Here is an 11,620-nt window from a genome sequence, read left to right on the forward strand (position 1 = left end):
AGGACATAATTTCTCTTTCACCCTACATAAAGCTTTGTTATTCAGGTTATTGGGATTTAAGTACCTCAGTTTCTGTTGTGCAGGCTTATATGCTTTAGGTTCTCCACAAATAGAAATCAAAGGGGGCTACAGAATTTGTTTTAGAATTACCCCTGAAAGCAGGGGTCATTTTGTAGAAAAAGAGCTGGAGGAACTCATTAGCATAACTCATTAGCATATGCCATGCCCCTTGACAGCACCGGAAGTGTGTCATTAGCATAATTGATTTGCATATGTCATACCCCCTGACATCACCTATCCTGGCTATTTTGGACCCAATCCTGGCCATTCAGGGTCAAAATTGGGCCCAAAATAGCAAAAAGGGGCTGAAAATGGCCGAAAAGGGGCCCAAAATGGTCAGGATTGGGCCACTGCTGAGTGGGAGAGTGATCCACCACCCATCAGAGGCCTGATCTGGGCCGTTTTGGCCCCAATCCAGGCCAAAACGAGCCCAAAATGGCTGAGAGTCAGGAGGGCGGGGCCATCTGACATGTGACCTCTTTGGGGAACTGCTGGAACTGCGTTCCTGCACGTTCCCCCTCGAAATGAGCTCTGCCTGAAAGAGAGATGTGTGACTCGAGACGAGAATTTATTAAGCCCCCCTTAATAAATGGTTTCTCTTGGAGTTTCTTCTTCTTTCAGAGCCTGTATAGGGTTGCCAACCTCTATTGGCCTGGAATGCTCTAGGAATTAGGACTGATCTCCAGACCACAGAGATTAATTCCCCTGGAGAAAACAGCAATTTCTGACAGTGGACTCTAGCATCACATCGCTGCTGAGCTCTTTCCCCTTCCCCAGGTTTTAAGAATGTCCTTACACAGAATTGGCAAGCCTACCATGTTCCAGAATCTGATCCTGGGTCCACCTCAGGTCATTTCGAACAGATGTGCACTGAGAATTCTTGGTTGAAACTTACATTTTTAAGCACGTGGGGGCCCTATTTATAGATGGACACAAACTGGAAAAATGCTGAACTGTGCAGTTCGTGGTTTCTCATGTTTCACGAACCACGAACTTTCATGAACTTGCCCCGGTTTGCAAATCGGTTCGTTTAGTTTGTGAAAACATCACTTCCGGTGCAGCAGAAGGTCTGCAGAAAGCCCATCCTCCTCATTGCCTAGGAAACTGATTGATCAGCACCAGGCTGCCTGCAGTGACGAACCGAAAAACAAACCAAACGAATCAGCCTAAAGTTTGTGGCGGTTCTACAGAAATGGGCTCTGATGAACCGCCGGTTTATGAACAAGAGAACTGCTGTTTGCTCCACTGGGGAAACTTATATATACCGATGGGCTATTGGTATAACTGATTGATTACATGTCTCCCCAAGAGACCCAGGAACAGTATATCAGGAAGTTAGGCCCATCGCTCCTACGTTGATCTTTTTCCATTTACTTCAGCTTTGATTTCCACAACCTAAAGGAGCAGCTACTTCACCGACCTAATCAAGCCGATATTGAATACAGTTTCTAGTGATCATCTCAAACCTCAAACCTCTGAAGACGCAATCAAAATATTTTAACCTTTTTAGACTCCATGCTCCTGTTTCTTTTACTAGATCACCCACCACCACATTGTTAATATTGCAAACGTGGTCATGAACTTCTGAAAACATCACCGAGTGGGTGAATTACTTGTGGTAGGTCAGTCACACACTGTCAGGCTAACCACAGGGTTGTGGTGTGAATAAAATGGAGGAGAATAGAACACTGTAAGCTACTTTGGGTCCACACTGGGGAGAAAGACGGTATACATGAAGTAAATAAATGAATAAATAACAATAACAACATTCAGTTTATATACCGCCCTTCAGGACAACTTAATGCCCACTCAGAGTGGTTTACAAAGTATGTCATTATTATCCCCACAACAAAACACTCTGTGAGGTGGGTGGGACTGAGGGCCAAGCTACACATGATGAATGACACTTGAATGGCAAGTGTATTTCTCCTTGTTCACTTGCCCTCCACTCAATCCACTTGCCGTTCAAGTGTCATTCGTCAGTTGTAGCTTGGCCCTGAGAGAGCTCTGAGAGAGCTGTGACTGACCCAAGGTCACCCAGCTGGCTTCAAGCGGAGGAGTGGGGAATCAAACCCGGCTCTCAGGATTACAGTCCCGCACTCTTAACCACTACACCAAACTGGCTCTCTTGGGTGCCCTCTGAGTAAATCTGGGCTTGGCTTTATTTGAAACAAGGGAAATTGGCATACAAAAATCTTGCCCCCTTGCTTCTAGAAACAGGAATTGCTTCCAGGAACTGCCTTCTTCTCATTTGAATCCGATTGCTTTAAGATTTCCCATGCCTACTTTAAAAACATAAAGGTTCTAAAAGGTAACTCCTTTCTATTGTGAAGGCATTGAACTAGTCTAAAGGTCACTCTAAATGTTTCTTCCTTCACAAGTTCACCATGGAGGTTTCCCAGATCCTCTTTATCCTCCAGGCAGGAGGCAAAAGACCTGACACTCACCTCAGTGTTGTCCTCATGCACACACTCCTAAGGCTACATGATGAGGTCACTTCCCGGATGTGATGTCATTGTACAGGCCACATGCCACTCTGGGAGCACTCCCGCACTTTACAGAGGGCCAACTTAGGCCTGTTTGAGGCCAAAATCGGCCTGCTGTGAAGCGCGGGAGTGCTCCCAGGGTGATGCGATGGGCCCTGGAGGGCTCCTATGCTTTGCAGAGGGTAGATTTCAGCCCATTTGGGGCCAAATCAGGCCCATTGAGGAGCACAGAAATGCTGCAAGGGAGGTGCGAGGGCCTTGGAATTCTCCTGTGCTCCACATGGGGCCAATTTAGGCCCATTTGGGGCTGAAATTGGCCCATTGCGGTGCGCAGGAGCACCCTGCACCGCCCGGGAATGCACCCCAGGAGGTGCATTCCCCCACCTTTTCCAGAGGGTGGAGGGTGGCAGCGGGGGATCCTGCCCCAGTGGGGGACTGGCAACCCTACAGCCAATCCAGGCATGCACCGACACATAGCAGTACACACACAATACCTCCATATGCAGCAGCAGAAATGGGACCCCTCCCCTGCACTGTTTTCGCATGGGGGGGAAGCTTGGGAGAAAGGCAGAAGTTCTCCCTCCCCCTGCAGCAGCTTTCTGAGCCCATTTGGACTCTCCTTTTCTTATGCAAGCTATTCCCCAGAGCTGCTGTGTGTCTGCGCAAGTCTGGGTTAGCTCTGTGGTGAACTCGTGAAGGAAGTAACATTTAGAGTGACCCTCAATATCTATCTATCGGGTGTCCTGATCCACCCTTGTCCTGTGCCACCTCTAGGTGACATGTGCTGGAACAAGAGGAAGCCTGTAGCTAAAACGCTGCTACCAGCTGAGAATGGGATTCAGCTTGCTACCCGGTTCAGTGCCAATGGGAGGGAAGAGTTGGATAAACTTTATTTTGGCCAGCAACCAAATTTTTTTGGCTAGCATCTTTTTTTTGGGCCCAGCAGCGGAGGCTGGGTAAGAAGAAACACATGCCAAAGAAGCAGCAAGGAAATGGGGGCCAAGGAAAGGACAGCAACTAGCAAAACTGTCTCCGTGCCAAGCCAGCCCAAACGCAGCAAGTAGAATTATGCAAATTAAATACATTTGCATACATTGCTTATTTTGGATGGAGTTGAAGCTGAGAAGCCCAGCAGAGGGAACACTAAGTCACAGAAGTACAGAAGGCTAGGCTGAACACTTACATCTACTTTGGTTACCAGTTTGAGCCTTCGCAGAATGCTGCCCAGCCCACCCATTTCTATTTTCCATATCCCTGAGGGCTAGAAACTTGCATTCTTCTTTCTAAAAACAATGTGAAAGTTTGGATTCTCTGTCAGCCCCCACATAGTTCTAGTTATATGATACTCAAGGAATTTCCAAAATAAAGAGAAACGAGCCTTTGGAAGAAGATACTTTCTGTCTCCCGTGTGTGTGTGGTGTCCTCAAGTCATAGCTGACTCATGGCGACCCTTGGTGGGGTTTTCATGGCAAGAGACTCACAGCGGTGGTTTGCCATTGCCTGCCTCTGCAACCCTGGTCTTTGTTGGAAGTATCCCATTGAATTATGAACCAAGGCCAACCTTGTTTAGCTTCTGAAATCTGACAAGATAAGGCTCACCTGGGCTATCTAGACAGACAGACAGACAGACAGGTGGTGGTGGTGGAGAGTGCCCTCAAGTCATGGTTGACTTATGGCGACCCCTGGTGGGGTTTTCATGGCAACAGACTAACAGAGGTGGTTTGCCATTGCCTGCCTCTGCAACCCTGGTCTTTGTTGGAGGTATCCCATCCAATTATTAGCCAAGGCCGACCCTGCTTAGCTTCTGAGATCTGACGAAATCATTTCCATGGTCTTCAACCAGGTCCATACATACTGGGAAATGAGAAGGGATCGAAGTGGCAGAACCCCGAGGTGTTGGGTTTGGACCACGTCTCAACTGCAGGTCATGGCTTCCGCCTCTGAATAAGACTCCAAAAAAACCCCCAAAACCCTCAATTGGAATAGAAAGCTACCACAACAGGGAGAACTACCCTGGCACTTTCCCACCACATTGCCTTGGAGAGTAGTCATTTCTGAGACTCACCTCCTATAATCTTTAACAGAGGAATCTCTCAACATTGAAGCAAGGCATCACACCCAACTTTGGGAAATAGGTCAGACCTATTTCCCTGTGGGGCAAATGCAGAAACAGAGGCCTAATTGATTCAGCTCAGGCTAGTCACATGGGGGTGGAGAGGAGGCAAGGCCCAAACCAAGACTCCTGGCTCCTTATCTAGCGTCTAGAAGCATCCTCCTTCACCTGAGTTTCATGGCACTGCAGTGGGAATCCCAGAGTCTTCTTGCTTATTACTCTCCCAAACGAGTCCATACTCTGGTAACGGAAGAGAAACTGGTTTTCTATTGCCAGGACTTTTTTTCAGCTGGAACGCAGTGGAACAGCATTCCGGCACCTCTTGAAAATGGTCGCATGGCTGGTGGCTTCGCCTCCTGATCTCCAGACAGAGGGAAGTTTAGATCGCCCTCTGCACCGTGGCACAGAGGGCGATCTAAACTCCCCTCTGTCTGGAGATCAGGGGGCGGGGCCACTGGCCATGTGACCATTTCCACTGAGGTGATTTAAACTTTAAAAAAATCCCTCCTTCTACCAGCTGACACAAAGTGACGTCGTTGTGCGGTCCTGAGTTCCACCACTGAGTTCCACCACCTCTTTTTCCAGAAAAAAAGCCCTGCTTGTTTCCAAGAACAAGAAGATCAGGGGGCGGGGCCACCAGCCATGTGACCATTTTCATCAAGGACAATTTAAAAACTCCCCCTTGTTCCAGCTGACCCAAAGTGACATCATTGCGTGGTCCTGGAGGCATGCCCGCACTTTGTGTGTGCGCATGTGGTACCAGGGGCACCACTTCCTGCCAGGAGTTGCCCCCTGTGCTGGCAACCCACTGAGTTCCACCACCTCTTTTCCCAGAAAAAAGCCCTGCCTATTGCCAACTCCCCTGGGCAGGGCATAAGCAATGCCTTAGCATAGAGGGCCTCATCAGCATTTCATGAGCCAAGGGACATGGTTAAATAGAAACACGCCATTGCATCTTACTTTTCATCCTCTTCATACACTACATGGAAATATGTTAAAGTGACAGCTGGTGGACATGTTGTGCCGTTCCTAGGACAGTCATTTTTCAAACGGCGGGTTCCCGGAAATTCTGTGGAAGTTCTGTGGAAGTATATCAAGGGTTCTTCCAGGAAAAGACTGATCCTGGCAGACAAACTTCTACTGAAAAGTACCTCATTGGCTATTATTAGAATCATAGAATTATAGAGTTGGAAGGGACCTCTAGGGTCATCTAGTCCAACCTCCTGTGCAATGCAAGAAATGCATAAATACCTCTCTCTCTCTCTCTCTCTCTCTCACACACACACACAATGACCCTTGCCCCGTGCCCAGAAGATGGCAAAAAACCATCAGGCTCCTTAGCCAAACTGGCCTTGGGAAAACTGCTACATGACCCAATGATGGCAATCGGCATTACCCTGGGCATGTAAGAAGGGTCCACAAGAACTAAGCACTGATGTAACCCTTTCTGCCCTCCCTCTCATGATCTGCCCAGGTTCACAGAATCAGCATTGCTGTCAGGTGGCCATCTAGCCTCTGCTTAAAACCCTCCAAAGAAGGAACAGCCACCACCTCCCGAGGAAGCCTGTTCCGCTGAGGGACTGCTCTAACTGTTAGGAAGTTCTACCTAATGTTTAGCCAAAAATTCTTTTGATTTAATTTTAACTCGTTGGTCCACCCTTCTGGGGCAGCAGAAAATAACTCCACGCCATCCTGTATATGACAGCCCTTCAAGTACTTAATTGTATCCTGTATGCAACACAGGGGAGTACTGAGATTGTTCTAGAACCTACAGTCCAAATGAGACTACAGTGAGACGTGGCAAATATGGCTGGAATCCTATGTAAACTGAGAATGCTTCTGGAACTGTTCTCAGGCTCTTCTGGAGTGTGCAGCATCTCCACATATATACATGGAAAAGAGTTCCCTGAATATATGACGTGTGAAAATCATTCTCTAGAATGAATTGCAATCCCTAAGAACACTTTCCTAAGAGTAAGACCCATGGAATACAATAGGACTTACTTCTGAGCAGATCTGCTTAGGCTTGCTCCCAACCTAAACTCATCAGGCTTTGAAATATTGAATATTAGAGGTGGGCATGAAGCAAAATACAAACCAAAGTTTGTCACAAACTGGGCCAGTTCGTGGTTCATGGGAGCTAATTTCTCATGAACCGTGATGAAATTTAGCCTGGTTTGTTTGGTTCGTATTGCAGACAGCCTGCAATCAGTTTCCTAGGCTGTGGGGGTGGGGTCTCTGCAGACTTTCTGCTGACTCAGAAGTGATGTTTTCACGAACCAAACGAACCAGTTCGTGAACCGGAGCAAGTTCGTGAAAGTTCGAGGTACATGAAATACAACGAACCACGAACCTCACAGTTCGGAATTTTCTCTGCTTGTGCCCATTTCTACTGGATATACATTTAAATCGTGAGACTAATTGGAAGGCGGGTGGGAATGATGCATGCAAGTTTTTCTAACTTGAATTTTGATTCGTTGTCATTCCTTGCTACCCTGTTTTCCTAGCTAGTTTCTGCAGCCCTCATCTCCGTGATGACCACTCAACGTTTTAGAACCTGCAGCATGTTAGAACACCAAAACCACACTGAGCGGGGAACACTATAGACCTGGATTCACACACACCTTCTAATAATACGTTAAACAAAATTGCAGCTTCTCTTTCCAACAAATGATTCACATGATCTGGGAAAGTAGAACTCCAACCAGAGGATCCACCACAAACAGAAGAGATACAGGAGCAGCCACAAAAAAGACACTGCGAGAAAAGGGGGAGGAGGAGCTCAGGGTTTGATACAAGAACGCAAGAGAGAGGGCCAAGCTACACATGACGAATGACACTTGAACAGCAAGTGTATTTCTCCCTGTTCACTTGCCCTCCACTCAATCCACTTGCCGTTCAAGTGTCATTCGTCATGTGTAGCTTGGCCCAGAGAAAGAGAGTGATGGGGAAAGACAGGTTTAAAATGCTGTACATAAATAAATGCATGCTGCCCTGTGCTCCTTAGAGAAAGGGTGGGATAAAAAATATAATTAATAGCCCAGCTAAGGGCCAAGCTACACATGACGAATGACACTTGAACGGCAAGTGTATTTCTCCCTGTTCACTTGCCCTCCACTCAATCCACTTGCCGTTCAAGTGTCATTTGTCATGTGTAGCTTGGCCCTGTGATTACATAAAATTTAAAAAATGACCATCACTGGCTGCTTCCACACATGTTGGATAACCCACTTTCAATACTCTTTAGTGAACATTTGAAACTGATTTTCCATGTGTGGAACAAAAAATCCACTTCAAAAGGATTGCGAAATTGCATTGAAAGTGCATTATTTAACGTGTGTGGAAATGGCCACTGTCAGTGGAATTCTAAGCAGAGTTACTCCTGTGTAAACCCATTGGTTTTGCTTCTCTGAGGGCCAAGCTACACATGACGAATGACACTTGAACGGCAAGTGTATTTCTCCCTGTTCACTTGCCCTCCACTCAATCCACTTGCCGTTCAAGTGTCATTTGTCATGTGTAGCTTGGCCCTTACTCCTGTGTAAACCCATTGGTTGTGCTTCTTTGAGGTGAGCAACACGTGACTATCAAATTACTGGCACATCAAGAAACCTGCAACTTGTGCGGAGAAATCCACAAAAGTTCTCCGCCCATCTAGTCACACATATCTATGCTTGTTCTTTGCACAGAAAAGAACTGACATTTGTCACGCATCTCTGTTGGGTGGCCCAGGTGCAAATTCACTTGCCACAGGCCACCAAAACCTCACAACCTCCAATTTTAATTGCACCACTGAAGAGTTTGTTTGGGGGCAAGTGTTCCTGAGAGGGAGCAAAGTGAAACAAGTGGGACTAAGGGCCAAGCTACAAGTGACGAATGACACTTGAACGGCAAGTGGATTGAGTGGAGGGCAAGTGAACAGGGAGAAATACACTTGCTGTTCAAGTGTCATTCGTCATGTGTAGCTTGGCCCCCAGTCTGGTGTAGTAGTGGTTAGAGTGTTGGGCAAGCATCTGGGAGACCCGGGTTTGAATCCTTGCTCAGCCATGGAAACTTGCTGGGTGAGCTTGGACCAGCCACACCCTCTCAGCCTAGCCTACCTCACCGGATTGTTGTGAGGGTAAAATGGGGGAGAGGGGAATGCTGTAAGCCGTTTTGGGTCCTTATGGGGAGAAAGGTGGCATATAAATGAAGTAAAATACAATTTATAAAAATAAATAAAACAATCGTCTACGAAGTCTCAACATTGGACTGTGGCTATCTTGTAAGTGAACTTGAATCCTGTTATTCAGACTCGAAAGATCACGAGTTCCTGATAGCCCTTTTAGCAGCTAGACATCCCCACCCCTCAAAGAAGCTCATCTTTTTCTATGAGCAAAGAGACACCAGATGAACAAGAAAGAGAGAATCGAAGTTTTCAATCACGTACAATGTCCGTGTGCTCCAATTCTTTGTAATGTAATTTGGAAAACTTAGGTCTCAGTTTGTTTCATTGCTGTACGTGACCTTTTCCGTTACTGATATGTCCATCAGCCTGACTTTCCACAGAAAGAGGAACCTCACCTTGCCTCCAGATAACAGAAGGCATATGAACTACGAGAAAGATAAAGTAGAAAACAAACTTATTAGCAGGAGAGCAGTCCCCAAGTTTTCCTTTAGGGGGTGCTCACTTAAAAGTTCCAAACTATACCTGGGGTTCATTTTTTTCCCACCAAAAGTTGAACTTCAGTACGTCGCTTCTAATCAATAAAAACAGCCCAACGCAGGGAAACTTCAAGGCCTGTATCCCAGTCTGCCCCTAGGTCTGACATCTTGACCTCCCCATCTTTGTGGTATTATATGTCTCCATAGCAGGGCCTGACAACTGGATCCACTTCTGCTCTGGTATCTAAGATCTCCAAGGTAACGGTCTCACTGCCTACTGGACAGAACAAAAACAGATATATATTTATATATACTACCCATCGCAATCATCAGCCAAGCTCAATGGAACAGACAATACAAGGTGTGTTTTCTATATACACAACAAGATGATGCGTACTGGAAAAACGCAACAGAGAGATTGGGTGGAGGAAGATGGTTACAGGTGGGTAGATGAATGTGGAAAGACGTGTCTGTGGATAGTAGGATGTCGGTCCCCTTAACTCTCCCCTGCTCCCATTGAGCCAAAGAAGGAACAGGAAACATCTTTGAATTCAGAACTATCTTATCCTTGATGGATGTCATCTGGAGATGGGAGTGGCTTAGTTTAACTGGGAAGGTCTAAGACTGAATACTGGAGAACTTTAGGTGAGACAGAGAGAATGGGAGAGAGTGAGCGCATTTAGGATTTCAGAGGGCTCTTCGCCAAAAGTCTTTGTTCATCGCCACGTTCATCCAATAGACCAGTCCTCTTCCATTCTACCCAACGCACACCCACCCGCCACTCCAATATTCTTCTGGCCAAAGCTCAAAGCCTTCGTTCAAAATCCTGACAGGCTCCCTTGGGGACCTCAAGGGCAGCCATGCACACACCCCACACCCAAAGTTATGTTTCCCATGTGCTTTTCAATGTCTTCCTCCAAAGAACATGAACTCAAGAAGAGAGATGCAAACAAAATAAAAAGGATAACACCCCACATCCTCTCTGCATGCACAAAACCAGTCCAATATCTGCCCATTCCACAGTCCCTTGCTGTTCTCTATTAGGAAAGCAGCAGTTGTGCCAATGATCCCAGCATCTTTCCACTACCCATGCCCCAAGGAAAGCAACATCTGCATAAAAGCACATTCCACCATTAGGCGGAGATACCCCACCAGAAAGTAGAACAGGCAGGGAGCTGGGACAGGAGAATCAACTCTGAGGGAGAAAGAGGTCCCCTAATTTACTCCCCCCAGCTCACCCAGTCAGGGCTTGCCCAGATGAGAAGTCCTACATATACATGCACACAAAACACCACAACTCAAAACAATTGCCCATACAGGCACTCGGTCTCTCCACACACACTTGTACAATCCCAGTCCCTTGCCGTTTATTCACAAAACCCATCATACCGCCACTCAGCCATACACAACTGCCTCACACGTGTGTGCCACTCGGATTTCTTCAAACATCTGCCCGCTCAGATCCACACAGCTTCTTTTCCTCTTTTCTGCTGGCAGACCTCCTCCCACCCACTCAACCCACACAGAGAGCAAAGCAAAAGTAAAAACTCAAAAAAGGCCTTGGGAAGTTTTTAAAAAAAGAAAGAAAGAAGAGTCCACCGATGTCCCCAAAAGCCAAGCGCAGCAGTGGCAAGAAAGGAAATCCAGATGCCAAACCACAAATCTGACCTTCCACCTTCCACCAAGGCCCAGAAGAGTGATTTCCCACTCACCTGGCTGCCTCGGTGCAGGGACGCGGACACCTGGAGACAAGAGAACTTTCCACGTCCCGTCTCTTGCCTGCTGTAGCTGAACGAGTGTGAGCCTCCCTCTAGCTGAGAATCACTCTCTCTCTCTCTTTTTTTAAACGTTCACTAAGAAATCATTATACTCAGCTATTCATAACCCCAGCAGGTCATGTGACATAGCCCTGAAAATATACAGCACATTTTTTCAAAAACCACAGAATGACTTCAGGCGAAGACACGGAAAATATTTTCTCTCCTCCTCCCCCTGCTTTGCTGCTACGGCCGCTGCCACTCCCCCCCCTGTGCTCAAGCGTCTGTCAGATTGTCAAAAGGACTTGATATCAGGACTGTTCCAGTGTCACAGAGCCGAGAGGTTTCGTTCACCAAGCGAGGGGGGGGGGGAAGGATGCGTCATAAGCCTGGTCCTCACCTAGTATGCACTCATGCACACACACACAAACACAAGATTTGTTTTCATTGCATTTAATAAAACCAGGAAGGAAAGTCCAATCCACCAATTCCTAGATTAACTCTTCCCGCGCCAATGGCCCAAACGTAAGTTTGAGGCCACTTCAGTCTCTCTCTTACAT

General features: G+C 46.9%; 1 protein-coding gene across 1 annotated transcript in view; it reads right to left on the reverse strand.

The window, feature by feature from the left end:
* Positions 1-11,112, reverse strand: part of RARG (retinoic acid receptor gamma) — a 151,872-nt gene extending 140,760 nt beyond the window's left edge. The window contains exon 1 of the mRNA XM_055003374.1: positions 11,016-11,112. The gene's annotated coding sequence lies outside the window, so the exon portion shown is untranslated. The remainder of the gene's footprint in view (positions 1-11,015) is intronic.
* Between the last annotated feature and the right edge of the window lie 508 nt (positions 11,113-11,620).

The sequence above is a fragment of the Eublepharis macularius genome, chromosome 19, assembly GCF_028583425.1.
Source record: "Eublepharis macularius isolate TG4126 chromosome 19, MPM_Emac_v1.0, whole genome shotgun sequence".
Lineage (NCBI taxonomy): Eukaryota > Metazoa > Chordata > Lepidosauria > Squamata > Eublepharidae > Eublepharis > Eublepharis macularius.